The sequence below is a fragment of the Eschrichtius robustus genome, chromosome 13 (genome assembly GCF_028021215.1).
Source record: "Eschrichtius robustus isolate mEscRob2 chromosome 13, mEscRob2.pri, whole genome shotgun sequence".
Lineage (NCBI taxonomy): Eukaryota > Metazoa > Chordata > Mammalia > Artiodactyla > Eschrichtiidae > Eschrichtius > Eschrichtius robustus.
The window spans coordinates 59,003,013-59,015,042 of NC_090836.1; the positions used below are offsets into that span (position 1 = coordinate 59,003,013).

Sequence of the window (12,030 nt, forward strand, 5' to 3'; positions counted from 1 at the left end):
TAAGGGAATTATAGTGTACAAAATAAAAAATAAAACATGGTTTGGCAGATGGCGGTAAGGGTATGGAGAGAAAGAGTCCAAAGGAGTATGATGTATGTATGGGATTCAGATTTAAATTGGTCAGGGAAGTCCTCCCCTAGAAAGTGATGGAGTGAGCCTGTGGTGAGGGAGCAATCCTGTGCATATTCAGGAGAAAGGGGTTCCAGGAAGGGACAAAAACAAGAGCAAATGCCCTGGGAGAGGATGTTTTATGATTTGATGTCTTATGATTGAAAAATTGCAGGAAGTCTGTGTGGCTGGAGTGTGGTGGGAAAGGAGGAGAATGGTAGATGGGTGAAGAAAAGGTAGGGACTAGAGGTAAGTTAGGAAAGATTTTGTAAAGCCATCATAAGGTCTTTGGCTTTTACTTTATGTAAAATGATCTTACATATACTCTTCACAGTTATTATGCAAAGTTTGTTGAATGCTTCTCATTTTACAGTTGATTAAATAAAGGTTCTGTAGGACAGCCTATAATTAACTTCTCCAAGTTCATATAGCTAATGAGTGGCAGAACTAAGATAGAAACTTAGGTCTTTGACTTCAAAGCATATGACTTTTCTTTACACTGTTGTTCTTCTTGCTCTAGCATATTTCTGGAGGCATTCACTTTTTTTTTTTCCCCCTTAAACCAGGATCCATAGTGTGGATTCAGGTTGAGTGTTGATGCACACGTGTGTGACTGAAAAAAAAAAAAAACAACAAACCTCAGAAAGCAGTTTCCTTACTGCAAGATGCATTCAGATGTTTTCTATTATATATCATGTTTTAAACATGGTAGTTTTGACTCAGTTGATTTCATGGCCCACTGTTGGAGTCTGTATTTTGAAAATCACTGCGCTGTTTCTTTTGGAATACCAGAAGTTCTGTATTTATCTATGGCTCTGAATTATGCTAAGTGTGGCTTCTATGTTTATTTCAAAAGCATTTCTTATATCTATAGAACTAGCTCTTAAATTGGGAAGCAAGTGTAATGCAATTAGTAGATTACAAAAATATATAACATTTGAAGATTCATATATGATTTAAATTCCTTGCAGAAAAACTGTAACTTAGTAAGGAAACTTTAGTTGGCTGAATTAAATCTTGTAGTAAGAGGACAGGGCAGTTAAGAACAAGGAAGCTAATGCTGCTAGTATTACTATTACTGATTTCTGTCAAATGTTTATTGTACTAAGATTTTTTTTTAAGCACATTAATATGCTACTTAAATATTTTAGGAAGATTTAAAATATATTTACATGTATCTCCTATTAAGATTTTGCTTTCTCAGGGCAGGACCCATTTTCACTTTGATATCTATAGGAACTAATGCCTTTCTTTTTCTTTTTTTCAAGGTTTTTTCTAACCATTCTTATTTTTAAATCAGCTTTGTCAAGGAAGTTTACATATAATACAAGACAGCCATTTCAGGTTTTTTAACAAGAGTTTTGACAAATTTATGTACCTGTGTAACTATCACCACAATCCAGATAGAAACATTCCCATCACACCCAGAGTTCTTATTGCAGGCAGTCTTCATTTGTAGCCACAGGCAAACCTCTGATTTGCTTTGTATCACTGTAGATTAGAATTTTTTTAGAGGTTTGAACAAATGGAATTGTACAGTATGCATTCTTTTGTGCCTGACATCTTTTGCTCAACGTAATATTTTTGCTTCCTCAGGGTTGTTTCATGTATCAATCTCTCATTTCTTTTGGATAGTTTTTTGTTGCGCTGTTCTAACTGGGCCTAAAAACATGTTGGTTGAATGAATGCATATTTGGTACAGTGAGTATCCCTCCCTCCACAGTTTTGCTGCATTTCTTCCTCTATCATGAGGATGCTAAATCCTCTTCCAGATTGTGTGTGTTGCTAGACTTAAATTTGTGTATCGATTATGTGAAGGTGTGATTTAATAGTAAAAAATGTACAAGGTTTAGAGCTAAATGACCTTGACATGAAACCTTGTCCTTGTTCTACCATCCTATACATATAGGCAAGTTACTTAACCTTTCTGAAGCTTAGTTTCCTTTTTTCTAAATTGGAGATAATTATACTTAACTTTGAATATTGTTGAAGTATTAAAGGTGTTGTATATAAACATTGTATATAAAGCAAACATACTAGGCTCTTGTAAAAATGGGAGTGTAATTCAATGGTGTTTTTTGGGTGGTGGTGTCTAGCATCTGCTTTTTACCTACTTAACAAAATTGTGCCTACCCATGTAGTTGCAGTTTTGTATTTTTTATTAGTATTCATTAGTAGTTTGAAGAAACACATGTTTATGCTTACTAAAAGTTTCATCTAATGAAAATGATTAAGGTCTTGATTAGTTTACTTTAGGTCCGGGGTTCCCAACCCCTGTGCTGCAGACTGGTACTGGTCCTCTGCCTGTTAGGAACCAGGCCGCACAGCAGGAGGTGAGCGACAGGTGAGTGAGCGAAGCTTCATCTGCCACTCCCCATGGCTCGTATTACTGCCCGAACCATCTCCCCGCCCCACCCCCCCCACCCCCCGCCGGTCCGTGGGAAAATTATCTTCCACAAACTGGTCGCTGGTGCCAGAAAGGTTGGGGACCGCTGCTTTAGGTCACAAAATTTCTGCTAATTAAAATTCTAATAAAAATAATAAGTCATAAAATTTTTTAACAGCTTGGAAGGCTTAGTAAAATACAAAGAAGGGGGAAAAAGACCAATAATATCAACTCTTCATTACTGGTGGATAATTATTTCAAAGAGTAATATGCTAGTGGGGAGTAAGCAACCAGGAAACTAACGTTTTTTTTCAGTTACGTCTTGTAGTAGGTGCTTTTCACATACCATTTATTCATTCAGCAAATTTTAATTAATGCCTACTAGGTAGCAGATACTTTTCTAGGACATACTTTTCCACCTCACTTTTGTGGACTTTTGAGATTGATGATGATGATGATGATTATTTTAAATCCCCTGTATGTTTGTTGAGTGCAGTAATATTTTTATTTGGCCTTGGAACTGAGGAGAGTTAATGTGGATTTTAGCAGATTAAATCGGTAGTGTGTGCTTGTGGCCAGAAGATAGTTTTAAACTTATCTAAATAACTAAAAGGTTATTAAATTTTATATTTTGACCATAAACATTGATTGTGCTTGTATCAAATTAGGCTTGGAAAGAACAAATTAAAATGTTAGGGGAATAATAGTAGGTTTTGCTGCTTGTATATGGTATGTAGAAAATTGAGAATAAGGACGCCAAATATTGAAGGATATCTTTTGGTGGTTTTTTCACTACAAAATTTTAGTTTGCCAATATGTCACATTTTTTAGAACAGTTTTTACAAGATAAGTCTAATTGATTTGTTGTCTTATTGATAACTGTTTAAACCAAATATTGATAACTGTTTAACTGCACAATCAGTAGCAAAAAGTTATTAGATGAAAACAGGAAGAAGGATGGTTCAGTCTGACAGTGTGTAATGTAGAAGAAAAGTTAATAGAACAAGTACAAAGTGGAAATTAAGTGGGGTTATACGTGGTAATTAAAGTGGGACAGATAATAAATTGTGCCTTTGAAGATAGAAAAAAATGAGTTAAGATTCAGTTTTTAGGCATTCAGATAGACTAGAAATATCTTCATTTAGGTTTGTGGTTCTTAATCCTGAGTGCTTTATACCCCAAGGGATCAATGAAGATAGGAGTGTGTTCGTTATTTCAGTATTTCAAAAATCAAACCTAATTAAAATTAGTGTTCTTGGCTTTTCGTAAACAGTATATCTGTTTATGGTAATAGTGGTCATTTTCTGTAGATTAAAATCCCTTGGTTAGTTACATGTGTTTAATAAAGAGAGAAAAACCATTTTATTTAATAAGATGATAAATAGGAGAAAATACTTTTGAGTCCTTATTGAACAGGTGAGACTTTTTATACATACACACACACACACCCCCACCCCCACCCACCTCATCCTTTTGATGATGACTTATCAATTGTAATCTCAGAAAGTAATTCCTATTACTTTTATCCAGTATACCTTTTGCAATATCACAATACTCTCTGTCTGGCTTAACATTTATCACTATAAAATATCATTTCTGTTCATTATTTGCTAGCTACATGAAAATTCCATGATAGCAGGTATCTATCCTGTCTTATTTTTACTTAGTATCTTGACTGTATCTCCAGCACCTAGAGCAATGTTACATCCCACCAGCGATGTATGAAGGATCCAGTTTTTCCATTTCCTCTCTAATACTTGTCTATTTTCGTGAATGCAGCCATTCTTGTGTGTTTGATCTCATTGTGGTTTTTATTTGGATTTCCCTAATGACTAATGGAAATCTGTTTATCTATTAAAAAAAATCCTGTTGGGATTTTGATTGGCATTGTATTTAATTGATCTATAGATCAATTAGAAGAGAGTTGACATCTTAATTATATTTCTTTCCAATTCTTAGACATAGTATGTCTTTTACCTCATCAGTGTTTCGTTGTTTTCAGCATACAGAACTTGCACATGTTTTGTTAGATTTATAACTATGTATCTCATATCTATGCCTGAGTGTCTAATTTTGAGGAAACTATTTGGAGCTGTACTAGCTATTACTAGCATACAGAAGGAGGATTTTGTTCATATCTTGATCTTGCTTTTGACCTTGTAAAACTTACATAGTAGTTCTAAGAGTTTTTTTGTAGATTGTTTAGCATATTTTACTCAGGCAGTCCGTGCCATCTGCAGATAGGGAAGATTTATTTTTTCTGTTTTTCCAATCTATGTTTTTTTGTTTGTTCATTTCTCTTTCTTGCATAATTGTACTGCCTGGGACATCCTTGCCTGATTTGCAGTCTTAAAGTGGTAACAGCTTTATTAAGTTATAATTCACATACCACGTTTTAACTCACCCATCTAAGATGTGCAGTTCAGTGGTTTTTAGTATTTTCACAGAGCTTTGCAACCACCACCGCAGTTAATTTTAGAACATTTTTCTCACCTCAGGAAGAACTCTTATACCCTTTAGCGGGCCCTCCCCTTTTCTTTCAACTCCCACCTCCGCCCAGCTTCAGGCAACCACAGATATACTTTCTGTCTCTACGCACTTCCCTATCCTACACATTTCATATAAGTGGAATACATGGTCTTTTGAGACTGGCTTCTTTCACTTGGCATAATGTTTTCAAAGATCGTACATGTTGAAGCATTTAGCAATATCTTAATCCTTTTATTGCTGAAGAATATGCCGCAGTATGGGTATATCCCATTTATTCATTTATCAGTTGATGGATATTTCTGTTGTTTCTACTTTTTGACTATTATGAATAATGGTGTTATGAATATTGTGTATAAGTTTTTGTGTAGATTTTCATTTTGTGTATGTTTTCATTTCTCTTGGTTGCATACATAGTAGAATTGTTTGGTCAAATGATGATACTGTGTTTAACCTCTTCATCTGCCAGACTGTTATCCAAAGCAGCTGTACCATTTTTATTTCCACCAGCAGTATGTGAGAGTTTCAGTTTCTCCAAATCTTGTCTAATGCTTGTTATTATTTGTCATTTTTATTGTTGTCATCCTCCTGTGTATGTTGTAGATACCTGATTTACATTACCCTGGTGGTTAATGACATGAACATTTTTTTGTGAACATATTTGGCTACAAATATGTGTTATCTTCTTTGGAAAAATGTCTATTCGGATCCAGATCCTTTGTCTAGTTTTAAACTAGTTTTAAACTAGTTTGTCTTTTTATTAACCAGTTGTAAGAGTTCCTTGTATACTCTAGGTACAGATTCCTAACTAGAATATGTAATTTTCAAATATTTTCTCCCATTCTCTGGGTTTTATTTTTACTTTTTTAATGGTATATTTTCACCACAAAAGTTTTTAATTTTGACGAAATCCAGCATATTATCTTGTTGTTACTCATGCCGTCATGTTGAAGAACCTAAGGTCACGAAGATTTATCCCTCTGTTTTCGAAGAGTGTTACAGTTTTAGCTCATGCATTTATGTTTACAGCCCATGTGAATTAATTTTTGTATGTGATGTGAGAAAAGGGGTCCAGCTTGATTCTTCTGATTGTGGGTATTAAGTTGTCCCAGCACCATTTGTTGAAAAGACTATACTTTCACCCATGGAATTATCTTGGCATTCTGTCTAAAATGAAATGACCATAAAATGTCAGCGTTTATTTCTAGACTTTCAATTCTTTTTTTGTTGCTATATCTATTTCCAAGTCTGGAAGAATGAATCCTTCAACTTTGTTCTTTTTCAAGATTGTTTTTATTAGTCTGAGTCCCTTGAATTTTTGGAATAACTTGTCAGTTTCTTCAAAGAAGCCAGATTGTTTTGAGTCAGTACATCAGTTTGGGGAGTATTGCCATCTATGTATTCTGGTCTTTGTACTGTCTTTTCCATTTATATAGTTGATCTTTAGGTTTTTCAACAATGTTTTAAGTTTTCAGAAGATAAATTTTGTAGTTCTTTTGTTAAATGCATTCCCAAGTATTTCATTCTCTTTGATGCTTCATAACTGGAATTGTTTTCTTAATTTCATCTTCAGATTGTTCATTGTTAGTATATAGAAATGCAGTTGATTTTTGCATATTTGTTTTGTACTCTGCAAACTTGCTGAACTCTTTTATTAAACTATTATAAAATCTATTACAGACGGTCCCCAACTTATGATTGTTTGACTTGAATTTTCAACTTTACAGTGGTACAAAACTGATATGCATTAAGTAGAAACTGTACTTACAATTTTGAATTTTGATCTTTTCCCAGGCTAGCGATATATGGTAGGAAACTCTCTAGTGATGCTGGGCAGCAGCAGCAGCAAGCCACAAGCTCCCAGTCAGCCACGTGATCATGAGGGGAAACAACCAATACAGGCATACCTTTTTTTATTGTGCTTCGAAGATATTTTGTTTTTTACAAATTGAAGGTTTGTTGCAACTCTGCATCCAGCAAATCTTTTGGTGCCAGTTTTTCCAACAGCATTTGCTCACTTTGTGTCTCTGTGTCACATTTTGTTAATTCTTGCAATATTTTAAACCTTTTTATTGTTATTCTGTCTGTGATCAGTGATCTTTGATGTTACTGTTGCAAAAAGATTATGACTTGCTGAAGGCTCTGATGATGGTTAGCATTTTTTAGCAATAAAGTATTTCTTAATTTATTATTATTTTAATAGAAGTAGAGTTGATTTACAATGTATTAACTTCTGATATACAGCAAAGTGATTCAGGTGGGGGGGTGTGTGTGTGTGTGTGTGTGTGTTTATATATTGTTTTTCAGATTCTATTCCATTATAGGTTATTACAAGATACTGAATATAGTTCCCTGTGCTATATAGTAGGTCCTTATTTATCTATTTTATTTTTTTGTAGGGTATATTTGTTAATCCCAAACTCCTAATTTATCCCCCCCTTCCCTTTTGGTAATCAAAGGGTAAGTTTGTTTTCTATGTCTGTGAGTCTATTTCTGTTTTGTAAGTAAGTTTATCTGTATCATTTTTTTAGATTCCACATATAAGTGATATCATATAATATTTGTCTTTTTCTGTCTGGCTTCACTTAGTATGATAATCTCTGGGTCCGTCCATGTTGCTGCAAATGGCATTATTTCATTCTTTTTTATGGCTGAGTAATATTCATATATATATATATATATATATATATATATATTCTTATATATATGTAGGAATACATATACACACACACCCATATATATGTATGTATGTATATACACCACATCGTCTATCCATTCATCTGTTGATGGACATTTAAGTTGTGTTATTTTTATTTTTGCAGTCTGACACTCTGCATTTTGATTGGATTCTTTAATCATTTATTGATACATTTAATATTGGTATTGATGTAGTGGAATATATGTCTGCTATATTGCTATATTTTCTGTATGTTTTCATGTCTTGCTTGTTGTTTTGTTCCTCCTTTACTGCTTTCTTTTGCATCAAGTGGTGATTTTCTACTATAACATTTTAGTTCCTTTAACGTTATTTACACTATATTCTTTTATATTATTTTTTGTTGTTGCACTAGGGCTTACTATATTCTTCTTATTAGGATTTACTTCAGATGTACTAATTTAATTCCAGTGAGATACAGAAATTTCATTCCTGTATAGCTCTATTCCCTCTTCTCCCTTTTTTGTGCTGTTATTGTTGTACATATTGCAGCTGAATATTTTATAAACCCAACAATATGTTGTTATTATTTCATATGATTTTATCTTATTTAAAGAAACTGAGAAAAGAAGGGAGAGCAAATACATTCCCAGAATAAGGCTTATTCATTTGTCATTTATTAATCTTTGGGTATTTTGTTGAATTTGACTTGCTAATATTTTGTTGAGGATTTTTGCAAAAAATGAGGAATATTGGTCTTTAAGATTTTTTTTCTTGTATTGTCTTTGGTTTTGGTATCAATGTAATGTTAACTTCATAAAAGTGACTTACGAAATAATCCCTCCCATCTGTTTTCTGAAAGACATTGTGTCAGATTGGCACTATTTCTTCTTTAGAAATGTTTGGAAGAATTCACTAGTGAAACTATCTTGACCTGGAGGATAACTGTGTGAATTCAGTTTTTTCAGCAGATTTAAGACTATTCATGTTGTGTCTTAGTTTTGGAGGTTAGAAGTCTGAAATCAAGGTACCAGCTGGGTCATGCTTCTTTTCAAGGCTCTGGGGAAGAATCCTTTATTGCTTTTTCTGCCTTCTGGTTGTTGTCAGCAGTCCTTGATGTTCCTTGGCTTACAGCTGCATCACTTCTATTTCTGCCTTCATTTTCACTTGGTTATCTTTCCTCTGTGTATGTCTCTATGTCTCTATTTCCTTTTTTCTTTTTTTTTTTTTAAATAAATTTATTTATTTATTTTTTGGCTGCGTTGGGTCTTCATTGCTGCATGCGGGATTTCTCTAGTTGCGGCGAGCAGGGGCTACTCTTCGTTGTGGTGCGCAGGCTTCTCATTGTGGTGGCTTCTCCTGTTGCAGAGCATGGGCTCTAGGCGTGTGGGCTTCAGTAGTTGTGGCGCACGGGCTCAGTAGTTGTGGCTCGCAGGCTCTAGAGTACAGGCTCAGTAGTTGTGGCGCACGGGCTTAGTCGCTCCGCGGCATGTGGGAAATTCCCGGACCAGGGCTCAAACCTGTGTCCCCTGCATTGGCAGGCGGATTCTTAACCACTGTACCACCAGGGAAGTCCTCCTTTTTTCTTAGAAAGATATACTAGTCATTAGATTTGGTCCCACGCAAATTGAGTATTACCTCCTCTTAATTTGACCTCATCTGCAAAGACTTTATTTCCAAATATTGTTACATTCAGAGATACCAGGGGTTAGAACCTGAATATATCTTTATTGGTACACAGCTCAACACACTACAGTTATTACAGTTTATAATCTTGTCACCATGTAGTTCCCGTTCCTCACATCATCTATGCTGTAATTGTCATATTATATCTACATGGTTCATATACCCCTTCAGACAGTGATGTAAATTTTCCTTTAAATTATCACACATATTTTAAATAATTTAAGAAAAGAATAGGGATTGGCAAACTATGATATCGGCTAAATACAGCGTGCCACCTGCTTTTATAAATAAAATTTTATTGGAATACAGCCACAGCTCTTAGTTTATGTATTGTCTGTGGGTTCTCTTGTGCTGTAAGTGCAGAATTGATTAATCACAACAGAGACTTTTGGGCCTGCAAAGCCTCAAGTATTTATCATCAGGCTGGCCCTTTACAGAAAAGTTTGCTGTTTCCTGGTCTAGTATACGTTCCCACATATTTGCCATTTTTGTTGTTTTTCATTCAGGAAATTCTAAGCTTCATTATTTACCTTTGTCCAAAAAAACTTCCTGTTTTTAGAGCAGGTTGGCTCATGATGGTTTATCTTAGTTTTCTTTCATATGAGAATGTATTTATTTCACCTTTATTTTTTGAAGGATACTTTTGTTCCATCTAGAATTCTGAGTTGACGGTTCTTTTCTTGATAGCATTTAGCTAGAGTTGAATAGTAGCAGCTACCTTCTTTAGGTGGTTCACAGACTCTCCAGTTTGCCACAGTCTCTGCTTTCTGTTGTTTCCTTGATATTGATACTAGCTGTTATTTGATATCTACTGTTGTGCTTATGCTGTTGTACTTATCATAGATCAGGAGGGAAGTAAAAATTTCACTTTACCCATGTCTCTCTATAAAGTGGGAAAATAGACCAAGAAGTACATGTTTCAGGAAGAGTGGGAGAAACAATACATTTTAATAACATTTGGAATATTCAGGTACTTGGGCTATTTCTATGCATTCAGTGCAAAGAATTGTGTCTTGTGCAGAGTTGTCTTTGCCCTGTCTTGCTTTGTTATAGCCAAGTCACATCAAAGTTCATTTAGCCTTGGATCCTGAGCCAGAAAACCTGGATTCTGTTTTCTCTGGCTCTGTCACTAATTTAGCTGTGTGTGTGACCTTCAACACTCCCACCAGACCACAATTTCTTTATCTTTAAAACAAGAAGTTTCAACTGAATATGCTGTGAGGCTTTTTCTTTTTCTTAATTTGCTGTGCTTTCTGTTATCCTCTGCAAACAACCTTATTCTTCTTGCCCTGAAATTCTGACCCAGGTGTTCTTATCCTTTTTTGGGCCGTGAACCCCTTTGGCTCTCTGGTGACACATGTCGACCCTTTTTCAATATTTTAGGTGTGCAAAATTAAATATACATGCTTATGAGGACAAAAGTTATATTAGAATATGGTTTTTAAAATATCAAATAAATAAATTCAGTAATGTGCATATCAACAATGTCCAGTGGTGTATAGTAATTTTTAGGCTAGTAATGAACATAAATGAAAATTTGAGATTCGAAGCAACTGAAGTGCTTTGAAAATATCTGTAGTTTCTTTTTTTTTTCTTTTTTAAATTTATTTATTTATTTATTTATTTATGGCTGTGTTGGGTCTTCGTTTCTGTGCGAGGGCTTTCTCCAGTTGCGGCAAGCTGGGGCCACTCTTCATCACGGTGCGCGGGACTCTCACTCTCGCAGCCTTTCGTTGCAGAGAACGGCTCCAGACGCGCAGGCTCAGTAGTTGTGGCTCACGGGCCCAGTTGCTCCGCGGCATGTGGGATCTTCCCAGACCAGGGCTCGAACCCGTGTCCCCTGCATTGGCAGGCAGACTCTCAACCACTGCGCCACCAGGGAAGCCCTGTAGTTTCTAATGGTAACAAAATCACAGGTGCGGTTAATACCACTGTGGCTTGTTGCTTACTTTTTTTTTTAACACTTCTTTAAATTGGGGTATAGTTGATTTATAATATATTAGTTTCAGTTGTACAACAGTGATTCCAAGTTTTTATGGATTATACTTCATTTAAAGATACTCTAAAATATTGGTTATATTCCCTATGCTGTACAATATATCCTTGTAGCTTATTTATTTTATACCTACTAGTTTGTACCTTTTAATTCCCTATCCTTTTCTTGTTCTCTCCTCTTCCCTCTCCCCATAGAATTACATGGTAACCACTAGTTTCTTCTCTGTCTGTTTCTGTTTTGTTATATTCATTCCTTTGTTTTATTTTTAGATTCCACAATAAGTGATAACATATAGCATTTGTCTTTCTCTGTCTGACTTAGTTCACTAAGCATAATATCCTCCAGGTTCATTTTTCATGTTGTTGCCAGTGGCAACATTTCATCCTTTTTTATGGCTGAGTAGTATTCTAGTTGTGTGTGTGTGTGTGTGTGCGCGCGCGCGCGCGCGCTTGCGCGCACCACTTCTACTTTATCCATTCATCTGTTGATGGACACTTTGGTTGCTTCCTTATCTTGGCTATTGTAAGTAATGCTGCTATAAACAAGGGGGTGTGTGTATCTATTCAAATTAGTGTTTTTATTTTCTTCAGATAAATACCCAGGAATGGAATTGCTGGATCATTGGTAGTTCTATTTTTAGTTTTCTGAGGACCCTCCATACCGGTTTCCACAGTGGCTGTCCAATTTACGTTCCCACCAACAGAGTACAAG

The 12,030-nt window shown here is 35.2% G+C and overlaps 1 protein-coding gene across 7 annotated transcripts in view; it reads left to right on the forward strand.

The window, feature by feature from the left end:
• Positions 1-12,030, forward strand: part of CNOT2 (CCR4-NOT transcription complex subunit 2) — a 113,438-nt gene that overhangs the window by 14,867 nt on the left and 86,541 nt on the right. For 2 of the 7 annotated variants that reach the window (XM_068561082.1, XM_068561080.1), the window contains exon 2: positions 2,365-2,452. The exons of the other annotated variants lie outside the window; for them this stretch is intronic. The gene's annotated coding sequence lies outside the window, so the exon portion shown is untranslated. The remainder of the gene's footprint in view (positions 1-2,364; positions 2,453-12,030) is intronic. 7 annotated transcript variants of the gene reach the window in all.